The 25912-nt window shown below is 46.6% G+C and overlaps 1 protein-coding gene across 1 annotated transcript in view; it reads left to right on the forward strand.

The window, feature by feature from the left end:
- The first annotated feature begins 4915 nt into the window (after positions 1–4915).
- LOC144767455 (olfactory receptor 1f45-like) overlaps positions 4916–25912 on the forward strand; it is a 30848-nt gene continuing 9851 nt past the window's right edge. The window contains exon 1 of the mRNA XM_078650879.1: positions 4916–4954. The gene's annotated coding sequence lies outside the window, so the exon portion shown is untranslated. The remainder of the gene's footprint in view (positions 4955–25912) is intronic.

A 25912-nucleotide genomic window follows, 5' to 3' on the forward strand; every position in this document is an offset into this window, starting at 1 on the left:
CTGTTATTGTAGCTGCAATCTCTTCAGACATCCTTCTTTCATCTTTATTGTATTACTTTGTTATTCTGCTAGCCCACCAAGACATGCTTCCCATACATCTAAGCATTTGGGCTACAATCACAAATCCAGTTTTGAAATTAGGTGCATTGCACCTCGTTACTTGTGTCCTAGAAAATGGCAATGTCATTGAAATCTCAGGACACAGTATTTGCCTCAGTCCTTTTCTTTGCAATGGTAGAGGTCAGTGTTTACACTGTCACATAAAAACCCGATCACTCACCGAGAGGACTCGATCAAATGGGGAGGACAGAGCACAATTTAAGACAAATTGCTGTTTCCATAACTTAAAATAAAGTGTATGCATTCTCCAAAAATCCACAATTCTGACCAAAGATGGATGTTCTGTTGAGTTTGTGTATCCATTGCTCATCAGTTTGCTCGCCCAGATAACTAGTTAATTTAAAACATTCCTTCCATGGCATTCCAATAAATGCTTCCTATTATTTTGAGTCTCTCCAAGGCAAGTTTTCAGAGGCAGCAAATGGTTTAAAGCTGAACTTGACAGCGTTAATATGAAACACTCTCATGGCATTACGATGAAAATATGACTAGTTGGAATATAGCAGGAGGAAATAATTTTCTGAGTTAGGATGCCGAACTAATCTTTCTGGAAACATTGTGAAGGATTCAACAATTTGCCAGCCATACAGTTTGAGAGGTAATACATAACATGGCAATGTATTGCAAAAACAGAACACCTCAATGCCAGGTGTCTCCTCAAGTACTTAGATGCAAAGAAAATATAATTGACTAGAGTAATCAAGCACAATTTGCGGAAATATAATTAGAAAGGCTGACTATCTGTTTCAGGTAGAGCAATCAAAATGGTCATAATCAATGCAAAGAAACAAAATGTTCACACTCAAAGAGAAAAGGTAGTAGCATGGGAAGTAGAGTGTGGAACACAGATCAGAAGGCCACCCCACTCCAAAACAAACTGGAGTGCAACTCAAGTAATTTGGTGATGAGTACTTAAGGAACGATGATGCAGCCACAAGGGGAGGAGTGAGGTATGGTTGATGTTGCAACAGGAATCAATGAAAGAGTTTCTGCGTGAGGATAAAAACATTTCAGAATGGTCGGAAGGCACTCATGTGCACTTGCTTTCAGTTCTTAATTACATTCCAAGTATTCTGTGTAGGACGGTGGAATCTGACTACATGGTTGCCCCCACTTTTTTCTGGTGTTTTGATGGTTTTTGACTTAGTTTGGCTGGGATCCTGCTATTCAGGGCCCCAGCCTATCTGATTTCCTCTCTAAATTGATTGCATGTACATTAGGTACACTCCATATTGGTTACTGGGTTATCCGTGTGAGTCCCTAGTGTATGGTACCTTAGGTACTAAGGGCATAGGTACCCCAGAGGCCTACCAAGGGCTGAAGCATGTATTATGCCACCCCTGGGAAGCCGTCCAAAATGGCACCACAGGTCTGCTACTGCAGCCTGGGTAAGGTGGTGCATGCACCCCTTACTAAGATATAGATTATCTATATCTACCTTTAATCACTGACACACATAAACCTATAAGTCACTCCAATGGCAGCTCTTATCAATCCTGAAGGCAGAGTGATTGGTTTTGTGTGAGAGAGTGCCCATGCATGAGCAGGACTCCTGTGCAGCTTTCAGAACCCAATCTCTGTAGCTGTTCTATGATGCAGCCAGACCATATACTCTTAAGTGCATTATAATCTTCTTCACCTGAAATCACCCGACATCTGTTGGCATCTTCTCATCGCCTTCCTGGTCACTGGCAAGTGACCCAGACTCTGCCTCCTGTGCTATCAGGTTCTTCAAATCTCCAATCCACCCTTGGATCCACCCGGACACCTTCCACTTTGTCGCCTGCAGCATTTTTTAGCAGCTCGCCATCGAAATCTACGACGAAACCCAACACGAAAAGACACCTATGCACCCTCTTCCCTGCGTGAGGTAACTCGAGTACTCTGGTGCTCCCGTGGGTGTTGATTCTAGAACCTCCTAGGTCTAAAGGGGTTTTCTCCAATTCCTCTTCTAAGTGTCTTTTCTCTTTAAAATTACGACCGCAACAATTCCCGTAGAAGATAATGAGGATTCGCCGCTGTGTTTAGACACTGCAAGTGTCCCCCTTAGGTCCCCTGTTTCACATCCTTGGGTGGTTCCTGGTGGCCCCAGCGGTTCTAAAGGCTCTAGACCTTGTATCTATGTCAGTCATGGTTCTTATACCACTTTCTTAATATATGGTTTGGTACGCCCCTAGGGCTCAACGTATATTGTGCTAATTTACCGTGTGCTAAATAAGTTTACTGAATGCACTTTTGCCTCTAGCCTCATAAAGAGACTAGAGGGATGTGTTTAGAATAAATACATATATTTTATATATACCTGGTGTGGTTCTCCTTTCATTTGGTCATTCATGAGATTATAGACTGGTAAAACAAGCTGCTTTACATTCCTCCACGACTCAGCCTGAAGGTTGCTCTCCACAGCTACCACTTGGATAGCTTTCTATATAGGTTGTCTTTAAATCTACTGTCAAGAAGGGTCGTTTGGACTGGTGCAAGGTGCCCACTGGAATAGTGGACAGCATATGCCAGGCAAATTTCTCACATTCTGTTTCAGGTAAAAAAAGGATCTTGTATGTTTGCTTGGAAAACTTTAAACTGGCTATCAGTAAAGGCAAGGATCTCACACAAGTTTCAAAGTTCAGTACCTGAATATCTGCAGAACGTAATATGTTTTCTACAGTCTAGTTAAAATACTGAGCTAAGATGGCAATATCTCATGAGAGGTACTGACACTTTGGTTCATGTGAAGATGCAGCACAAAAACATTATGTGCTGTGTGAGATAGACAAGGTTCAGGAATAATTCCTGGTTAGCATTTGCATGTTGACCACTTTTTAGTTCTACAAAGAGATTTCTTTATGACCACAGTACCTAATCCATAATTCCTTTCCGTATCAACTTGGGGAACTAAACAGTGGCGTAGGAAGGGGGGTGCGGTGGATGCAGGCCGCCCCGGGTGTCATCTCTGAAAGGGGTGACAACATTTTTTTTGCCTTCTTTTAATAATTTTAATGTGGGGGTGGTGACATTTCAATGGGGGGGATGGGGTGACAAGAACCGCACCGGGTACCACCTGACCTTGCTACGCCATTGGAACGCCAGGTGTACCAAGTTATTAGTGGTAGCAAGCAGAAAAAGTTCTATATCCCTTGCAAAATATCCCTCTTCTATTTGTGAGAAGCAAATGGCTTTTGACCGCAATGGAGGTTAGAAATCATTAATGAATTACAGGAACGGGAGTTGGTGTGGTGACTCTTTCACAAAGGATACGTTGCTCCTGTGGGTCGCCTTAAGGGGGCAGACAGTGGTCCTGGGGATGACAGCATGCTTTTAGTGGTGTTTGCTCTGCCTCTAAAAGTGCATTAAGCAGCATTTATACATTTGAGAGACACAAGCTTGTTTAAAAACACATGTTTTCAGGCAGGCACCGAGAATCCGGGATCATAAGGAAGGACCTTTCCTGTCGCTCATAGACCAACATCGCTGCGTTCACAGAAGTTCACAAGGGGTCACAAAATGCCCCAGGCTCATTAATATTTATGAGGTGGGAGTTTTTTTTTTGCTCTCCTGAGAATATGGGTTTTGCTGTGTGACTGATTAGTACATCACTCGCACTGTAATATTCAACTTTGCTTTCAAAGCAGTCAGTATGCTCTTTGCAACCTGTAATTTGTAAACAGAGCTTGGTACACGGGGTCCTAAATATGTTCATGGTTTGAATACCATTAAAAAATAAGGGCCTGATTTAGATTTCGTGAACAGGTCTCTCCATCGCAACTGTGACAGACATACCACTTGCTAAGTTACAAGTGTATTATATACAATGGCACTTGTAATACGGCAGACGGGATAAGCGTCACCGTTGTGACAGAGTAACCCATCCGCTGAATTCTAAACTAGGTCCTAAGTTTGCAGTGGTAATAATAGACGCCCCAAATGAAATAAAAAGTTAATTACCATTACTACTGATAATCTGTGAATGTGCAGTAAACACAGCATTTACTAACAGTGGTGGGTTTTCTGCTAAGGCAGAGAAGCATTGCCGCACTGCGCACGGAGCAGTGTAAAAGAAAAAAGAAAATGATAATAACATGAGTTATTATCAATTTATTTTAGTATCTTCTGGTGCGGGAGGGGCAGGGCCGGGCTCCTGTGATGAGGGAGGAGGAGTGGTTGCTGCACTTTAAAGTGTGCTTGATGGTTTGGTCGGAGGTCTTGGCCTGGCCAAACCGTCATGCGCACTTTGCATGTTCTCCACCCAGGCTGCCCTACAGCCTGGGTGGAGAACCTGCCAAGGCTACCATTTCCCGTCTGAGCACAGAACCGCGGCACTCAGCCTCATCACAATGCTGCATTGCAGTGTTGTGATTGGCTCATAGGAGCCTGTGTGCTTCCTTTTTCCAGCCGGATCGAAGGGACGATTTGGGAGAGATAGAGGAGAGACGTGGCGATCCGGTAAGTGAATTCTTTTTATCTAACCTCCCACCCCTCTTTACACCCTCCCCATCACCCCGCCTACCTGCCCCACCACCACCGTACTGGCCGCCACTGTTCACTAAATACATTATTTGAATTTCAGTTTGCCTACAAAAAAGCATGTGGGTCTCTATTTTAAACTGATTATAGGTCCAAATGGGCAATTTTGTCTCTTAAATAACGATTCTGAACAAACAAATATACTTATCCTTCTCCAATTGGGATGATGTGGAAGTTGCACTTTTCTTCTATTCTACATGTTTTCCTAAACTCCTTCATTTGTGATTCAAACGCGTTGTTCTCTCTTATTCTTATAGCACTTTGATTGAGACTGCAAAAACATCCTTGGTTCTTCGAAGGCAAGAAGAAATTTGTAAGTTGGTTTTGTTTTCTCCTAAGTACATTGGAAAGCCAACTATATCTGATGTACATGAGCCAGGTTACAGTCCTGCATTACTACTAGAATGATTTTCTAGTTGCAAGGGTGTTCTTTCTAGCCTTGTACATAGATTTTGGAAAGTGCACTCAAATGTGCTCCAAAAGACGTAAGTTTTTTGTTTTCTTCCTGTTCTAAGTTATTTTCATTGCTGCATTTTTTTCCTGTTTTTTGTTTCATTTTGTACATTAGTTATGCATGAATGTCAACTGATCAAACAAATTGGTTTGTCAGTAGGGGCATATGAAGTGCATTTGTGAGTGTGCATGGTAAATAGAAAGACCCTGAGCATTTTATTTAAGGCTCTTATAGTGGTTGTGCAAATAATTTGTGTATGTTTATATTTTCGTGCTTCATTAAAAATATGTAGAATACATTTTCACATATGAGTACACATATAAAAGAATGTCTATGATATGTAGCAGTGCGTTTTCCTGACTCTTGTCAACTAAGCCTCAATTTAGGCCTAGTCGCCATGTTTTCCAAAATGTTCTCTTGTCACCCGTGTCCTCTCCCTTCACAACTCAGTCCCTGTGGTTTCTGCAACACGTAGTAAGGTGAAATATTCTTTCTTTATTTCCATTATCATTGTTCATGCTGTCTAGGATGAACACTTCCCCGCTCAGTCACAAATCTACACCTATTTGCATAAGTTCTTTAGGATAGATCACTGTACCCTAGTCATTCACACACCACACTGTTAATCTTGTATCTAGCTTGTGGCACCGTCTCCGGATGACATCAGCATGGAGCGGGCACAATAATACATATTTATGTAGTTGGATAATGCATAGTTGTAAAGGCAATATGAGGTGTTATGCGGCTGTACTTTGGAATGTTGTTTGAATGTAACATTCTTAATCATACCACGATGATTCTGCAGTTCTGTTAATTTCATATGCAAAATTAATGTGCAAGAACCCTTTGGAGAGTGAGTGAGGAGACTTTCCTGTTCTACTAGGGATGCTGTCTGTTCTTTCCCAATTTTTCTGGCCACTTCGGACTCAAGGCAAGTTTTTTTATTTTACATTTCTGTGCATTGCCATTTTTTTCTGACAGCCTTCATGGCATTGACTCTGTACTGCCTTACTTTTGAGTTCTGTGATACAACCCTTCAACTATTCTGTTAGATACTATATAGATATAGATATATGATATATATAAGGATAGATACTGGTAAGTTATAAAAGAATTAGGTTTATTGGCCTAATTGTAGGTTACGGATAAAGCCCCACCAGGAGCAGCATCCTTGCTACTCAACCCATTCCTTCACCTGACATTCATCAAAGCACGAACACTCTCAACTTTCTGATGTTGTTCTCACGCGCTAGCTGAGCAGCAGGAAACACAAAGACAATGAGGAGGATTCAAAAGGTTACAACACATCTCCTCCTTATAAAAGCAATACAAATACAATAGGACATAAGATGGAGAATGCCCAAGCAATATGTCCTACTAATTCATATACACCACTCCAAAGAAATAAACAGAATAGTTGAGCAGACAACTCAAAATCCCACTACCAATACATAGGGGAGACCAGCTCCACGCTCCCCTGTAAAACACACTTAATCAGTGAAACCAGATCCACCAATCAATTGTGCTTTCCACACATGGGTTTGTATCCCATCCTCGTCGCCATTGTTACAATCAAGGATAGATACTCGTAGGTTATAAAAGAAGTAGGTTCATTGGCTTATAATTCTCTTAAGCAGACCCAGGGCTTCACCTACCCTCTACTGCAATGGAGTATAAAAAAAATCGACCCCTTTCACAACACACGTAAACAGGACCAGGGCTTCACCCTGGTCCTGGTCACTCTATTGCATCGGGGTGTAACACACATACCCCCTACAACATACACATTGGGTTTAACACACTCACCCTACACATGTTACCCCTTAGGAAGGATGGACACAAACGGGGGTGTAACACACGTTCCCCATACAACATACAAATTGGGCTTAACTTACTTCCCCTACACCCATAACCCCTTAGGAAGGGTGGGCACATGAACTGGGGTGTGATAGCTGTAACCCTTACAACATAGAACTTTGAGCTTATATCACTGTCCACACACCCTTAACCCCTTAGGGCGGATGTACAAATGAACTGGGGTGTAACACACGTACCCACCCCTTAAAAATGTAGGCTAAACACACTTGCCCCAACAACATACATGACAACATCATCGATAAACAGTAAGGCAGTATTGGAAAATACACTGAAACAACAGATTCAGGAAGGTTTTAATTAAAATCGCGCCTCTCCCCCGAATCTAAAGCTATCCACATGCAGCAACTCCGGATCAGAATGGACCATACACCTAGGCAGCAAATTCAGCATGGCATACATAAAAATAGCCTTAGTCATATCTTATCGAGTGACTTGTGATAGGTTTGTTTTGAGTGTGTTCGTGTCCCACTTCAGTGCTTGGAAGGGGTGGAGTGGGATTTGGAGTGGGAGTTTGAGAATCTGAATGTTAGTTCCTCACTTCTATACCCTGTCTGGGGTGGGGTTGATGTTTGCATATATCACACCAAATACCATATGTGAGGCATATCTGTATCTCACACTAATTTCAATGACTGTAACACCTCAACATAGAATGTTTTCTGTAAAACGTTGTAGATACCCCTGGAAAGTGACTTTTTTTTTAGTAAACCGAGAATATTATAAATTGTAAGACTGAAGAGTGAAAACTACAATACACCCAAGAAATTATTTCTGCTTGCACCAGGCTTCCAGAGATATGCATAAATGTGTCAGATGTGTTCAATAGCAATCACATTTGCTTGGGGTCTTGCACTCTTCTCACTTTGGGAACCCACTCCAAGATAGACTAAGAACCTGAGTGATTTTCACTCCACATGGGGCATATGACCGTATAATCAATCCAAGGAAAGGTAACCCGATATTACAGCACCTGTCACTTAATTCGAACAGTAAACCGAGAATATTATAAATTGTAAGACTGAAGAGTGAAAACTACAATACACCCAAGAAATTATTTCTGCTTGCACCAGGCTTCCAGAGATATGCATAAATGTGTCAGATGTGTTCAATAGCAATCACATTTGCTTGGGGTCTTGCACTCTTCTCACTTTGGGAACCCACTCCAAGATAGACTAAGAACCTGAGTGATTTTCACTCCACATGGGGCATATGACCGTATAATCAATCCAAGGAAAGGTAACCCGATATTAAAGCACCTGTCACTTAATTCGAATATGTGTTTTGCACTTCTCCCCACTTTCTCCCTTGTTTTCCTATCACCAAGTCTCTTAACTACTGGCTTATTCTTACTTCCAGATGGCCATTTCAGTCTTCGATCTTCACAAAACAAATTATGTGCAGAATTTCCAATCTCCAGTAAGCCTTTCCTGTGTCAGTTTGCTTTATTCCTTTTCCAAATGAAGGTTTAGCAGAGATTTGTAAGTCAGAAATGTACATCCGCCGAGTCTGGTACCTGTTCCTCTTGCCACTGTTGTCTCTTTTGTGCTGTCTTCAAGAGAGGGCATAATGGCATTTGAAATAGGTAGTCACTATATCTTCAACACCATTACAAACCAGAGTATCAAGTATGCTCTTCCATTCACACTCGCCAGCATTAACCAATGCATGTAAGGGATATGTTCTCATCTTCTGTAAATGTGTTGCTTTCTGTACCATGACTTCTCAATTGCCTTCTCATTTCATGTAATAGATATTTTAACATATAAATGGGTTCACAAATAGTGGCCTGCATGGCCATTTTGATTTTCCAACACCGATTACTTTAGAGGTTGTGTTTTTACAAACAATATCACAGGCAACCCATTGAACTAGTTATACGTCCAGTCAGTAACAAGTAACACACAGTCCTCACAACAGACTGGGTCAAGGTAACAAAACCAAAACTAAAAACCAAGTTCATCAGATGTTGTAATTGAGATCTTGATTTAATGGAGTTGTGAGCCAGCTGGTAAAGTATTAAGAATTTACAAGTAAAGCTTCTGACTTTGCACATTAGCACCATAGATGTGTCGTGCTGTAACATCTGTCAATTATGGCTCTGTAATCAACACACAATCCCTACCACAATGTATACTCAACTATTGTTTTCATATGTGATAGTCCCTGGTTTTCTCTGCTCTGTCTGCAGAGTGACCTGCATTGCCCACTAGGTAGGTGGATCAAGTCACCAAATAAAGGTATTTTATTGGCAGAAATCTCATATGCTCACCAGACATTTGGGCATATAAATAACTGAAATCAACTGACCTCTGCCGCAAACTGTATTTACAATGCGGTCGGAACCACGCATTCATCACAATGCAAGCTTTCAAAGGCATACGTCTTTACCATGCATGACTTCACCATGCATATCTTTCGACGAAAATGATGTTACCACATATACCCTTTTCAATGAAAATGTAAGTATTTTACATTTATATATTCTTGGACTTGGCCCTTTTTGGCTAACGTTCCCTAAACTGTTTGCCTTCCTCCTAGACCTTTTTTTCTGACATGGTGTTGCCAACATAGATGCTTTGGGCTCTTTGCCACTGCTGATCAGTGTCAAAGTGCAAGTGCTCCATGTAAAAAGTGTACTGGTAATTGGTTATCTATGATTGGTATGTTTGCCTTACTAGTAAAGGCCCTAGTAAAGTACACTATGTGTGCCAGGGCTGGTAATGCAAATGCTACAAGTGGACCTGCAGCACTAATTGTGCTACCCACACCATTAGCCTAAAAGAGAGAACTGAGGGCTGCCACAGCAGAGCCTGTGCACAGTTTGTTAAACTGCCATGTTGTCCTGACAAGTGCACCCACTTGCCAGGCCTTACCCATCCCTTTTTATGCACCTCAGACACCCCTATGGTAGGTCCAAGGTACCCCCCTGGGCAGGGTGCAGTGCATTGGAAAGGTAGAACGTGCACTGAGGTGTGTACCATGTCCTGACAGTGAAATAAACTCCATTTCGTTTTTCACAATTGAAAGGACAACTTGCCCTTAGGACAGAGTGGGGGAGGCTGTGTAATATGTTTCCAGCCTATCCTCCCATAGGATTAAGATGGAGAGGTGAAGTTTAGTGTGCCTGAACTCACAATTTAATAACACATATTTTTGTGAAGGCAGTTTTCCATTGTGTTTAGAACCCACTCTTTTAGAAGTGGCTGGGTTTTTGTGTTTTAACATTTCTGTGTGTCTCTGCCTGGTTGTGGATTGACTGTCTGGATTTGAATGTGTCAGGCTCTGGGGAATGTCTTGACCCAGGGGAGGACGTGAGACAGCAACAGGCTGACCTGCATCTGGAGTGTAGGGGGGAGGACTAGCCCCTGGAGGTGAAGATGCCTGGGCTGCCGCCATAAACCAATGGCTCCATCTCCTGCTGAGTGATTAAGGATCCAGACCTCGACTATCAAAGGGAGAAGGTAGGTGTCACAGGCAGGGAGACACCCAGAACTGGTTTGGACAGTGGTCAGTGCCCCCCTGAACACAAAGACTTCAAAAATAATTAGGGGAATAACTATGAGAGCTGTACCCCTGGACTTTGGATTGCTCAAGACTGAAAAGGATTGAAACTACTTTGTGGTCAAGAGGAACCTCTGCCAAGGAATAAACAGCTGAAGAGACTTAAGGAAAGGACTGACCCTTGCTGTGTGTTCTGGGGCTGACCTGCAGTTTGCTGATTTAACCAAGGAGAGGCTACTAGGACTTTGCTGTGTGCTGTGTCCCCCTGCTTGAAAGGACTTTGCTGTGTCCTGAAGTTATCCCCAAGGTCTTAGGAGAGCTGGCATCCTGTTGTGGAAACTCAGGAACACAAAAGTTTCCAGGTGTGTCTCGGCGATGCTCTGTGCATGTGCTTTTTGCAGCCTGAGACCCTCGTAAGAACTGCCCTATGATCGTGGGCACCAGGAGTCCAAGTGAGTCTCAGCATCGCTGAGTGCGTGTGCTTCGTGCAGCCTGAGACCTTCATGAGGATCGTCCTGTGATTGTGTGCACCCGGAATCCAAGTGAGTCTCAGCAACGCTGTGAGCATGCGCTTTGTGCAGCCTGAGACCTTCGTGAGGATTGCTTTGTGATCGTGTGCACCTGGAACCAAAGTGTGTTGTGTTATGTTATGTTATATTTATTTGTACCGCGCACGGCTACTCAACAGAGTGTCCTGGCACGTGCAGTGGAAAAGAGAGCTAAAGCCAAGCAGTGACTAGAAAAGAAGGGTTTTTAATTTTTTGTTAAAGATTATAGGATCCTGGATGCCACGCAATGCCAATGGCAGTGCGTTCAAGGCCAAGCCAGCTTTCCGAACAAAAGAGCTCCCGACAAGCCTTTCGCGGTTGAACCTAGGGTCTGCATCAGTAATTGAGAGGAGGAATGCAGCTGTCTCCCTGGGTTATAAAAAGCAGATCTCTTCTGTAGATAGAAAGGGCATAAGCCATAGAGGCCCCTATGGGCAACGGTCAGCATTTTACATTTTATTCGAGACTCCACTCGGAGCCAGTGCAGGGTGTGCAAATGAGCGCGCACCGTACACCTATTTGACAGACCCAGAAGGAGTCTAGCTGCTGAGTTTTGGACTACTTGCAGTTTCTTTAGGAGGTAGCCAGGGACACCCACAAAGAGTGCTTCAGCATAGTCCAGGCGGGACAGGATCAAGGTACGGACCACCGTTTCTTTGGCAGGTCTAGGAAGAAGGCGGAGAAACTTCCTCAGTGCTTTCAAAGTGCTGAAACAGGTCCCAGCTAGCTTTTGGACCTGTGTTTAAAAGTTAACATTTTCATTTAACCAAATGCCCAGATTTTTTGCAGCATTTCTCCGTGCACTAGGCAGGGGGAAGCGAGGGGACACAGTGTGTCTCAGCGACGCTGTGTGCATGTGCTTTTTGCTGCCTGAGACCCACATAAGAGTTGCACTGTGAACGTGGGACCCAGGAGTCCAAGTGAGTCTCAGGGACGCTGTGCTCGTGTGCTTCATGCAGCATGAGACCTTCGTGAGGATCGTCTTGTGATCGTGTGCACCCACAATCCAAGTGAATCTCAGCGACGCTGGGTGTGTGTGCTTCGCACAGGCTGAGACTATCGTGAGGATTGCCCTGTGACCATGCACACCCGGAGCTCAAAGGAGTCCCAGCGCCGCTGTTCACATGTGCCCTGTTGCATCCTGAGATCTTCGTCAATGCCATCGGCCCAGAACGGCATCCCCAGAGGAGTGAGCCGCCAGTCCGAGCCTGTCTGTGCCAAGGAGGAACCTCAAGCCTTTCCCATGTCGGGGGGAGCCCGAGTTCCACTGCCAAAGTCAACAAAGCTGCATCGGAGGCCCAGTCGCGAGGAGAGGAGTGCAAGGTCACACTCAGCGAGCATGTGTGTGTTGCGCCTGGGGTGGGGTGTGGGCTCAAAGAGGAACGCTCTCGGCCTTTCCCATTCTATCAGCGTGAGCCTCCGCTCAAGCTCATATCGCGGCCCGTACTTGCCAGGGAGTGACAGTAACGAGGCCAGAGTGTTGACCTACATTTTGTTTACACCATATCCATGTTGGGGGCATATTGAGGCATTATGGAGTACATTATTTTGGTATTACGAACGACCTGATGGTTGCCTTACGCATTACACCATTTTAGGTAATACTAACTGCCTGATTGTTGCATCATGCATTGCATTATTTCTGCATAACGAATTACCTGATTGTTGCATTACGCATTACATCATTTTTGTTAAAATTGCTGGAACCCTACATTGATAGACCCAACCTGTACATCCTTGGAGATTTTAATTTTAGAGAATGACAGCTCTGCTGATACTGCCCTTCTGCTGGATTCTCTGGCCTCTTGTGGGCTGACCCAAGGAGTAGTAGGTCCCACCCACTTAGCTTGACACACCCTGGACGGGGTCTTTACCAACGACCCCAGGGTAGGGTTAGGGCCCCCCCTTCCCCTGTCCTGGTCAGATCATTTGGCCGTCCCATTTAATTTTACACCCCCCATCCTGGTATACCCTTAGCAGATCCTAGTAAGTGGGAATTAAAAAGGTATTTTAGGGGTTTAAACAACGAGACTTTAGCCCCTCTGATGGCCAGTCTTATGCCTACCTTAGCGAGAGATACGGATACTGCTGCCCTTTTTAACTCTATCTCGAAGGCCGTGGATATCCTGGCCCCGATCAAGCAGCACTATTCCGCTAGAAAGCGACCCTCAACACCCTGGTACTCAGACACCCTTAGGCTGTTACGGCAGGGCTGCAGGAAGCAAGAGAGGCTCTGGAGATCACACCTTGACCCACACAAAAAAGATAAACATAAAAGCTTACTTAGGGACTACAAAGCCGCGGTGTTGGTGGAAAAGAAAAAACACTTCACTAAACTGACTGCCTCCCTCAGTTCTCCCAGGGAACTGTTTAAAATTGCTGATTCTCTGGCTGTCCTTCAATCACCCGACCCCATAATAGCAACACAGGAACTCTGTGATCAGATTTCAACCTTCTTCCATGTTAAGATAACCGACATTTATTCAGGCCTAGAAGCCCTTAACCCTTTGCATGCTGATGACGGAACCGCTCCGTCATCAGCTGCGGTGGCGCTGTGCTGATGACGGAGCGGTTCCGTCATGGCCCTGCCGCCGCGCCTGTGCGGCGTGGATTCCGCGCCTGCACTGGGTGTTCTATTGAGCGAGCGGGGCCATGACGGAACCGCTCCGTCATGAGCACAGCCCAACCGCGGCTGATGACGGAGCGGTTCCGTCACCAGCATGCGGCCGCCGCGCGGCCGCCCCGCCCCCTTAGCACTGCGGCGGAATAGCCGCCGCAGTGAAGGGGTTAATCTAGACCCAGGGGCCCCTCCTGATTCAGTAGCATCGCCTTTGGAAGAAGTTTCGGTGAAGGCTCTGGGTTGCGTTCTCACTAACTTCCCTCCGCTCACACTGGTGCAACTGAATCTGCACCTGGACAAACTTAAATCCGGATCTCCTCTTAATCCCTGTCCTTTGAAAACTTTCAAAGAGTGCAGGGAAGTTTTACTTCCTCCACTCCTGGAGGTAATCAATCTGGCAATCCACGAAGGCGTTTTCCCGACAGCGTGGAAAATGGCCATAGTTAAGCCCCGCCTAAAGAAGGCCACTTTGGACCTGGCGATTTTAAAGAACTTTCGCCCAATTTCCTTACTCCTAGCTCCCTCGAAAATGCTAGAGGCCCATCTAAACAACCACCTGAGTGCCTTCCTGGACAATTCCAGCCTACTCGACTCTTCTCAGCACGGCTTTCGGAGGGCACATAGCACTGAGTCCGCCCTGACAGTAGTTACAAATAACATCCGCGCTAAGGTCGACAGTGGCCAGACTACCCTTCTGGTCCTGCTCGACCTTACATCTGCTTTTGATACCCTGTCCCCTTCCATCTTGGCCAAGCGCCTTAGGGGGATAGGAGTGGACGGACCAGCGCTTAGCCTTCTGACATCCTTCCTTGACCACCGTGAACAGAGGGTCAAGTTGGGTGACTTTCTTTCCCCAGTCAAGCCTGTGCAGTGTGGGGTGCCTCAGGGCTCGTCCCTGAGCCCCACGCTCTTTAATATCAATGTGGCGCCGCTTGCCAGGCTTGTGAGATCATTTGGGTTGGAAGTCCTATCATACGCTAACGACACCCAGATTATGGTTTCCCTCTCGCAATCTATAGACATCACGGCCCGGAACTTCAGGAATTGTATGGAAGCAGTGGCAGGTTGGATGATAAGGAACTTCCTAGAATTAAATGGGAAGAAAACTGAGGTCCTTCTCTTCGGAGGCAAGGAAGAGATCTGGTCGATGGAGTGGTGGCCTTCTGCTCTTGGAGCTTGCCCTATGCCCTCACAGTCTGCCCCCAACTTGGGTGTAATCTTTGACACTAAGCTCTCCTTCGACTAACTAGTCAGCAGAACTGCCTCAACCTGCTGTGGGGTCCTAAGAATTTTGAGGAAAATTGTACACTATCTTTCCATCGAGGCCCGAAAACAGGTCACTGTGGCCCTCATATCCTCAAGGCTAGATTACTGCAATGCACTATACCTAGGAATCAACAAACAACTAGTCCACCGCCTCCAAATAGTGTAAAATGCAGCAGCTAGGTTCGTTGCTGATGCCCCGAGGCTTTCATCAGGCTCCTCTATCAGGAAGAATCTGCATTGGCTCCCCATGCAGGCCAGGATAGAGTTTAAGGTCCTGTGTCTCAGCCACCGGGCCCTGTATGGATCCGGTGCTGAAGACATCAGACCCCTTGTGACCCTCTATACCCCCGGTAGGGCACTTCGCTCAGCATATAAAAATCTTCTTTCTGTACCACGAGTCATCAAAGCCAGGTGGGGCGGGAGGGCCTTTTTCTCCCTCGCCCCCAGGATTTGGAACATACCTCCGGCTGAGCTCAAAGGACAAACCTCCTATCCTCTCTTCCGAAAGGCATTGAAGACTTGGCTGTTCAGGGAGGCCTACCCATAGTCGGTTCACCCCTTCTCCCTCCATACAGTTAGTACCATCTTTAACGCCTTGATGCCTACGGGCAAAGTTGCGCTTTATAAATCCTTACTCAACTCAACTCAACTCAACGAACTGCCTGAATGTACATTACACATTGCATTATTTCTGCATAACGGACTGCCAGATTGTTGCATTACGCATTGCATTATTGTTGCATAACAAACTGCCTGATTGTTGCATTCCGAATTGCATTGTTTTGGCATTACTAACTGCCCGATTATTGCATAACAAACTGCATTATTTTGACATTACAAAGTGTCTGATTCTTGCTTTACGAACTACATAGCATTGCACTAGAACTGAATTTGATCATAGAAAATTGCTATTTAATATTACAAGGGCTGGCTGGCCTAATAACCGGCCAGGTGAAATATTACACATACGCATATGGTGGATTTTTATCGTGTGGTCTCATCGTATATCTTTTATATAAACATATACTTTTTTTTAAGAAACTCGTTTGGAGTCCATTTGTGGTATCATCATCATTGGATTGCTGAGAGCATGGTTGCAAATACTGTACACATTTGCCTTGGAGATAAGCCTGGCTGCTCGTACCAAGCTACCGAGGGGGTGAGCAGGGGCTATCTGAGAAGGTGTCCTTCCTCTCCCTGATTTAGAAGCAAGGGTCCTTTTTTGGCCTAAGGTAAATATATATATATCCAACACCAATAACTACGTGTCAGAGCCCCAACCTCCACAGGGCAGCCTCAGCGAAAGGGGACGGAGTTCCCTGCAGAAATCCAAACAACCTTCCTTGTCACCAGCAAAGAAACAGCCAGACCTTCAAGATAACAGGTGCTTTATTTTTCCAACCACAGTTTAGCAGCTAGCATTAAAGTCCATAAATCGTTCCTGACGCGTTTCAGCTCATTTGTGCCTTGATCACAGATGAGCCATCATTGTGTTTGCAGTGATGTCACACGTATTTGTATGCCATCTAGAACTATTCATTCTCCAGTAGTCCTATAGATATTGCAATGCCCATAACGCACCTTTTGAAAGCAGATTCTCCGTATTTTTCTAATTACTGCAATTTGATTTCCAAGTAAACAGCTCATATTACGGGGACATTATAGTTTTACTTTCATATGTGAGTATGTTCAAGGTGCAGATTATCAAGTTCATAACAATGCCATGTTGCCACATTCTTGTCAATCTCAGTCAGCGTCCCTATCCCTAAGATCCATTAGGATGGAAACACTTTTCCTTCATATTCCATTGCCACCCTGCGCCTTCCATTCAAATGTTGGGTCCCTTCCCATACCTCTCAAACCTGGTGCATTAAGCGGGTGGGTCAGGCTCCATCCTTCAATAGCCAACACCAATAACTCCATGTTCAATTTTACATTTTGACTCTATATTTATCTATACATTATTAATAATATGTAATTTTCTAAGCAGTTGCAGGCCCCCTAAGTATTTGTTGTGGACCTCCTGTGGTCCAGGGATCATCAGATTAGAATCACTGCTCAAGAAATGAAACCTGCCATCTGAAACTAGGAGACTATAAATTCTAATCTCAGCATTCAAATACATCTGTGAAAAAGCTATATCTGAGTGCTTCACCTGCTTTCCTGTATGTCTACTTGTGGTGGCAAATTGAAACATCCCTATATAAAAAAAACTCATATTTTTGCATTCATGGTTGCTACAGGCCGTTTCTTACTGAATATTTGTCTACTAAAGAAAAAACTGTTAAAACAGTTAAAGAAATCAAATAGTAAAGTGTGGCAATTAAAAAGCAACAAACAAGATGCTGAAAGGGGCGAGATCTGGAATTCAAATACTTTAATAAGGTCTATTTCCTTTTAGATTATTTCCATGTTAGCAAATTAGATAGAGTGTGTGTGTGTCTCTATCTGATACTCAGTGGCCCATAAGTGTAAAGCCTAAGAGGAACAACTTAATCTTTAAGTTCTCTGAGCTTGATAAAACTAGTATGATCAAGCTGGTGAATTGTACTACCTGTAAATTATAGCACTGCAAACTGTCAAAAGCTGTTGTAACATACTCTACATAGAAACTTTAACCCCTGCCATGCTCATGACGAGCTCAGCTCGTCATGAGCCACGGTTGCCATGTGCTCATGACGAGCTCAGCTCGTCATAACGGCTCCAACGCTCGCACGCGGGGCTAATTCCCCCGGTGTGCTGAGCATTCCAAAGAAACGGGTGTGGCCATGACGTGCTCAGCTCGTCATGAGCACACGGCCACCGTGGCTCATGACGAGCTGAGCTTGTCACGAGGACCGGGGCGCTGTGCGTGCCCCCCGCCCCCCAGCACAGCGGGGGAATTACCCCCGCGGCCAAGGGGTTAAGAAAGAGAGTTATTTATAGGTAGGGGTATTCCCCCTCAGCTAGTGATGATACCACAATCACTAATAGGTCCAGTCTGGTCTTGGTAAATTAATCCTTACTCAACCATTAATAGCCTGGCGAACAAGCCATCCAGCATAATTTAGGAGATTCCACATGTAAAGCCACCAAAATAGTGAATAAGTAAAAGACACAACACAACAAAAATCCAGCACCAATTTCTAAAATTAGAAAATATTTTTACCTTCATAATGACACCAAAACAAAAAAAAGCCAATGTAGGGAACTGGAGATATGAATGTCTAAATATTAAATCAGAAATGTTACTTTATACCGCTAAAAAGCCTAAAGCGCCACTCGTGACCAGTTGGGGGATGCACTAGTGGGACAAATTTAAGTTTCAGGGAGACCGCGATGGCGCGTGGGCCAGCTTGGCTGGTGGCTAGTTGCCGGTCAAAGTTTTGCCTTCTGACTTTTTCTTGGTTCTTTGCTGTGGGCACTGAACTCCTCTGCGGGTCCTCAGGCTTGCTGGGTTCGAGTCAACGACAGCGGACTGCTGCAGCTCAGTGGCTCGGTATATTACCAGTTTACCTGCGGGTCAAGTCATCTGCATCAAAGGTGAGGAGAATCTCGAAGCAGTCGCTGATTGTTGAGCCAGTCTCCTCTGGTCAACAGGAGTGATCCTCTCTTTGGCTTGGCAGGAGTCTTCTTCCAGCTCTGTTGTATCTGTTGTGATCAGGAAATCTAATCCTTTCTCTTCAAGTTAGGCACAATCCTTTCTTTGTGGAGCCTTGTGAGTGCAGCAAGTACAGTCTTTCAGAGAGTAGGCCCTCTGTAATGCAGTTCAAGAGTCCAGCAGGCAGTCCTGTTTCATCTTTTGTTCCAGGCAGAGATCTGGGGAGATACTCAGAGCTACCTCATTTATTCCTAATTTCTGGACTTGATGGAAGGGGCACCCTAACCAAAAGGGAATAAGCTACCTCCCTTCAGTTAGACTACTTCCTTTGACGTGTGGCAAACATCTAGCCCAGGATGCACTATTCTCCACAAAATCTAGAAGTAGAACACATTTCTTTGGTGTGTGTGTCTGTGTAACCCAACCAAGAGATGTGGCTAACTACTGGTTACATTCCCCTTTTGGTCCCTCTCCTAATCTATTTGGGGGGCTCCCCTCTTGCTGGGGATCAAGGAAGTGGAGACTGACCGGGGGCCTATGGTATTTGCTCTCCAGCTTTTGATGTCCAGCTTTTCTCGCCAGCCCCCTTACTGTCCCAGCAAAAAGAATAATTGATGAACAGGTTGCAGAACAATGTCATACATTCACCCCAGTACAGAGATCTGGGCCTAAATCCGTCGTTTTTTTGCTCACCATGCAATTCCAGTTCGGACCCATCCATATGCAAATCAGTCTTGACCCTGCCCCAATGGGAACAGTCCAGCCTGAACTGCCAGGCCAGGTCCTCCCTGGACTGGAAACAAGCATCCTAGGACATTGTCAGTTGTGGAAACAGGTAGCTAGAATCCCAGGGGCATATTCTCAAGGACTTACCACCGAGTTATCAGCACTTTACTTTATCACAGCCAAATTAGCTCTAAATTTATCGCCCCATTCACAAGCTGGTGCTAACAGCCGATATTACCAGTTTACCTGCGATAGCAGTCGCCAAAAATATCGCCACAGATGACCCCGGCAACTATCGCTAATGATATTCAGAATAGTCGTTCCCGTGCAAAAAGCCACGACAACACCACTCCGCAACATTCTCAACGACCAGCCAGAGCAGTGATAAGATTCCAAAACAGGCGATAAGGCATGTTAGCAGCAGGAAATTAACACCTGCTCTGACCTGGTGTAAAGTCGGACGACAGCCTACACCAGAAAAGGGAGCCCAGGCCAGAGCCACACCTGAAGAACAATAGATGCCATGGAGCTACTGAACATGCAGCTCGGAACCCCAAGAGGGCCTCAACACCCACCTCCACCAGACCCAGGAACGTCACGCCCCCCCGGACTACCACAGAGGCAGTGCAGACCAAGACAGCGGACCTTCAGAAAAAGCACCAGCCTTACAGACCCAACACAAGAGTATGCCATTGCCCACTACAGGCTCAAAAGGACAACCATCCTCCGCATCCTGAACATCATTGCCCACAAGCTGACGGTACCCACACAGTGGACAGCCAACATCCCTCCGCAGACAAAGCTGCTGGCTGTGCTGCATCAGTTAGCCTCAGGTACCTTTCAACCAGCAACTGCCAGAGTTGAAGGAGTCTCACAGCCAGCCCTATCAAAGTTCATCACAACTGTCTTGAATGCCAATATCAGCTTGATACCCCAGCACCTTAACTTCCCCCACACGGCGCAGGAACAGCTGGAGGCCAAGCAAGGCTTCTACATCATAGCTGGCTTCCCACATGTGTTGGGGGCAATTGACTGCACACATGTCCTACTTGTGCACCCTGCCGAGACTGTACGCAATTACCGCTACAGAAAGCACACCATTCCATCAATGAGCAGGCAATAGTGGACCACCGGGGACTCTTCACCAATGTCTTCGCCAACTACCCAGTAGTACAGAGAAAGGGGGTCCCAGAACGCAAAAGGTTAAAAAGGGTATACACATTTAGGAATTGGAGACATAAATCCTAAAATAGTAACAACATTGTTGTTTAATCACAATGTGTAAGTACATTTAGTCACATAATATTAATCATATGCAAAAATTCAACGTATTTTGTGCCCCTAAAGAGGGAAAAGGGGTAGGGAAGGTGGTAGTGTAGGAAGGAGTGTAGGGTAGTTAGAAAAGTGACATAGCAATGGTCAACCGACCTTAATATACAATGCAATAATTTCATTAACAAAACATAGACCAATGGTTCCAAATTGCTATATGTACATCATGCTTCCGAAAGAAAAAGCAATCAATGATACATATGGAAGGAAGCTGAGGATAAGGAGGTGGTTGACGTTTCGACCCACGGATAATTACAGGCGATTGATGGTGCCTTGCTAGGGGGTCTTCATCAGGACGGGGGTGGGGCGTGTTACCATGAGGTGTTGAGTACTCTGGTCATGGTAAAAAGTGTCTCATAATAGGCGAGGAACATCATAGCGTGTAAGTGAAAGTGACTCACGGTCATGGGTACATCAATGGGAGGTGGACACGACGTCGTACGGTCTGAATGCTGTATTTCTAGTTAACGTTGTTAGGGATGTGCTTAAAAGATCCCGCCGACATATCGGGAATCTGAATTAATGTATGGAGAAGAATGTCTACTGGATTCCGCCGGAAAACCGATCGGAAATATTGTAATCGGGACGAATCCTCCAAAGGCGTGGTCCACAATGGCGGCCGACGACCAAGTGCTGTGGCTGGGTGCATTATTCCTACATCTTCCGACAGTCCAACATCAACCGGCGCTTCCCGGATGGCACCTACGGAAATGCTCGTTGAACAGTACCAAATGAACACACCACACACCCCAACTCCACAATCATGCAAGTCACAACTCTAGGAATGCACACATTACACACTCACACACAACATCCATCCGTCCTGCTCCCAGCAGAAGCGGTCGCTCCACACGCTGCTCCACGCCTCACCTGGTATCGTAGCGATCTCGCCTTGCACTGCTTCAGCCTGCATAATTATTTCATTTAAATTCATAGCGATAGATTGCCCCGCCTGCCTATTACTAATTAATAAATTGCTGAGGTATATTTGATCGTAGCGCTCGTTTGCCAAGGTGCGCTTGTACAACCTTTAACTTGTGCCGCTGTGCTGCCTGCAGATTTATTTTGCCTGATTGTGCCGACGCCACTGCCATTTGCTTCGCGCTATTGCCGATCGTGCCCCAGTCCTGTTTCATTATTGGCTTGCTGCCATTTTGTTTGTTGTTGTTTGTGCCTCCCTGCCCTGATCTCCACCCCGCTACCGCCTCCCAGCTGACCCTCCCTCGCCCCTCCCCTTCCACTATCCACATATGACAGATGCTTTTGCGCGCAGGGTCCACCCGCAGCGGTCGCGCCCCTTGCTCGCCCAAGGTGCGCCAAAGGTAAGCCCGTCTACGCCCGTCCGCGCCTGGACCGCGCCCAGTGCCAGACCCCCTGGACCCCGCAAGACCCACCCCGCTCGCATTACATACGACGCAGCAACCCTCTCAGCTCTGAACCCCGGCCGCTCACCACAATGCTACCAGGCTGCCCCGGGACACACCCATGGACCCTTCACCTGCCACTCCTGCAAATTCGACTGTATCAGAATCCACAACAAACCCACTAACTCCAAACAGTGCCCCGACAACAACTACCTGAAGTGCATCCTCCTCAACACCCGCTCGATCCACAAACACTCCATTGAACTCTGGAATCTCCTCGACACCACATCTCCGGACGTCGCCTTCCTCACAGAAACCTGGATGAACACCTCTTCAGCTCCAGACATCGCCATAGCCATCCCGGACGGCTACAAGATCATCCGGAAGGACCGCACCAACCAAACAGGAGGAGGCATCGCCATCGTCCATAAGAACACCATCCGCATCATGACCAGTTCCGACGATCACCTCGCAGCCGCCGAACACCTTCACTTCCAGATCCACACCGACCCCAAGACCACACTCAGAGGCACCCTCATCTACAGACCACCAGGACCGCGCACACAATTTAGCGAAGATATCACTGACTTTATCAGTCCACATGCCCTCCCCTCCGAAAACTACATCCTACTGGGAGACCTGAACTTCCATCTGGAAAAGAAGAACGATAGCAACACCGCCAACGTTCTAGACAACCTGTCCAATCTCGGACTCAAACAACTTGTTGACACCCCCACCCATCTAGCCGAACACACGCTCGACCCAATCTTCACCTCCAGCAAGCACATCTCCTTCGATCACACCACTACTCTCTATTGGACAGACCACAGCTGCGTTAACTTCAACTACAAAAAGACCTCGACCCACAATCCCCCACAACCTATTCCCCGAAGAAACTGGAACAAAATTACCACCGACCAACTTCTCACATCGCTTCACCAAAACCCCCCTGCCAAATCATCGGACCCAAACCAAGCAGCCACCAACCTCACACATTGGATCACCCACAGCGCCGACGAACTAGCACCCCTGAAAAACCATCAAATCAAGCAAGGCAACAAAAAAGCCCCCTGGTTCAACAACGACCTTAAGAAATCCAAGAAGCTCTGTCGTACCCTCGAGAAAGCCTGGAGAAAAAACCCAACCATCGACAACCTGGCCTCCCTCAAGAACGCCACCCGCAAACACCACCAACTCATCCGATCCTCCAAGAAATCAGCATTCAAGGATCGACTCAACAACAACGCCCAAAACAGCAAGGAACTATTCAACATTGTCAAAGAATTTACCAACCCCAACGCCGGCTCCAACGACATCACCCCCTCCCAAGACCTCTGCGACTCTCTATCCTCATTTTTCTACAACAAAATCGCCGACATACATAACAGCTTCAAAAACCAATCCGAAGACCAGCCCACTTCACCCACCCCCGAACCAAAACCGCACTCTAACAACCTCTACGCCTGGAACACAATCACCACCGAAGACACCATCCGCCTGATGAACTCCATCCACTCAGGATCGCCAACCGACCCTTGCCCCCACCACAATTTCAACAAAGCAGACTCTATCATCGCACCCCATCTCCGCGATGTCATCAACTGCTCCTTCAACTCCGCTACCTTCCCGGAAAGCTGGAAGCACGCCGAACTCAGCGCCCTTCTAAAGAAACCCACAGCAGACCCCACTGAACTTAAGAACTACCGCCCCATCTCGCTCCTCCCATTCCCCGCCAAAGTCATAGAGAAAGCCGTCAACAGTCAGCTCACCGCCTTCCTTGAATCCAACAAATCCCTTGACCCCTCACAGTCCGGCTTCCGAGCCAAACACAGCACCGAAACAGCCCTTATCGCAGCAACAGACGACATTAGAACACTACTGGACAACGGAGAAACGGTTGCCTTCATCCTACTTGACCTCTCCGCGGCCTTCGACACAGTCTGTCACAGCACCCTCATACAACGTCTCAACAATGTCGGAATACAAGGAAAAGCATTGGAATGGATCATCTCGTTCCTCGCCGGAAGAACGCAGAGAGTCCGCCTTCCCCCTTTCAGATCAGAGGCCACCGAAGTCATCTGCGGCGTACCACAAGGATCATCACTCAGCCCCACCCTCTTCAACGTATACATGAGCCCCCTAGCATCCATCGCACGCCAACACAAGCTCAACATCATCTCCTACGCAGACGACACCCAGCTAATCCTCTCCCTCACCAAAGACCCAAACACCGCCAAAACCAACCTACACGAAGGAATGAAAGATGTAGCCGAGTGGATGAAGAACAGCTGTTTAAAACTAAACTCGGACAAAACGGAAGTCCTCATCTTAGGTTCATCCCCCTCTGCCTGGGACAACTCTTGGTGGCCTCCTGCCCTGGGAACCGCTCCCACACCTACGGATCACGCACGCAACCTGGGCTTCATCCTAGACTCCTCTCTCTCGATGTCCAGACAAGTCAACGCCGTCTCATCATCCTGCTTCAACATCCTACGCATGCTCAAAAAAGTCTTCCGTTGGATCCCCACCGAAACTAGAAAGACGGTCACCCACGCCCTGGTCACAAGCCGTCTAGATTACGGAAACACCCTTTACGCCGGAACCACAGCCAAACTACAGAAAAAACTCCAACGCATCCAAAATGCAACAGCCAGACTCATACTGGACATTCCTCGTCAGGCTCACATTTCCGGTCACCTGAAAGACCTCCACTGGCTCCCCGTCAACAAGAGAATAACGTTTCGTCTCCTAACCCACGCACACAAAGCCCTCTACAACCTTGGACCTGAATGCCTCAACACACGACTAACCTTCTACACCCCCACCCGCCAACTACGATCATCCAATCAAGCCCTCGCCGCTATCCCACGCATCCGTAAATCCACCATGGGGGGCAGATCCTCCTCCTACCTAGCGGCCAAGACCTGGAATTCTCTCCTCACCCACCTCCGCCTTACTCAGAACCACCTCCCCTTCAGAAAACAACTAAAAACTTGGACATTCGATAAGTAAATGCACCCCCCTCCCCCAAGCGCCTTGAGACCCTCTGGGTGAGTAGTGCGATATATAAATTTCTGAACTTGAACTTGAACATGCCAAACAACATGCCCACCCACCAGACATGACAGCACACCCTACTATGGTAACCTGGGCTAGCCATGTACATGAGAGCAGTGTGAGCTGGCGCTGACAGCGTGAGGATCATTTTATTGAGTGTCTGGCACTGGTGCGGTTGATTGCAAACCGGCCAGCGCAACTTTCTTTCTTTTGTGTAGCGCCTTGGTGCACTTACTTTTAAAATCTAAAAACTTCTATTGGGGGTGAACTGTGTGCTAATTACATCTCTGCTTGCACCTAGCACCCACCTGATTCAGTCCCCGGTCCGTCACGGCGATCTTGTGCCGATTGAACGTAGGGACGCGACTCCTCCCCCTGCTGCCTACATAGCTGCCTGTAATTTCTGCCGCGCTGGTGAGAGCAGTGTGAGCTGGCGCTGACAGCGTGAGGATCATTTTATTGAGTGTCTGGCACTGGTGCAGTTGATTGCAAACCGGCCAGCGCAACTTTCTTTCTTTTGTGTAGCGCCTTAGTGCACTTACTTTTAAAATCTAAAAACTTCTATTGGGGGGTGAACTGTGTGCTGATTACATCTCTGCTTGCACCTAGCACCCACCTGATTCAGTCCCCGGTCCGTCACGGCGATCTTGTGCCGATTGAACGGAGGGACGCAACTCCTCCCCCTGCTGCGTCACTTCCCTTACCTTCCTATATGGGCTATGGCCACTCGTCCGCGCAGCGGGCGAGCGCTAAGGCAAGCCCGTCTGCGCCCGTCCGCGGCCGGCCGGGGACAGGGGCCCCTACCCCTGGTCGAAATAGGTCTACAATACACTGGAGCGCTCAACAACTCCGCGCCCTATGTCCGGTATTTGCTGATGCCTGTTTCCACAGTCTTAATGTGGAAGGTTCTAGCAACTGCAAGGAATGTCAGTATAACTGGCGCAG

The sequence above is a fragment of the Lissotriton helveticus genome, chromosome 7 (assembly GCF_964261635.1).
Source record: "Lissotriton helveticus chromosome 7, aLisHel1.1, whole genome shotgun sequence".
In the NCBI taxonomy this organism is placed as follows: domain Eukaryota; kingdom Metazoa; phylum Chordata; class Amphibia; order Caudata; family Salamandridae; genus Lissotriton; species Lissotriton helveticus.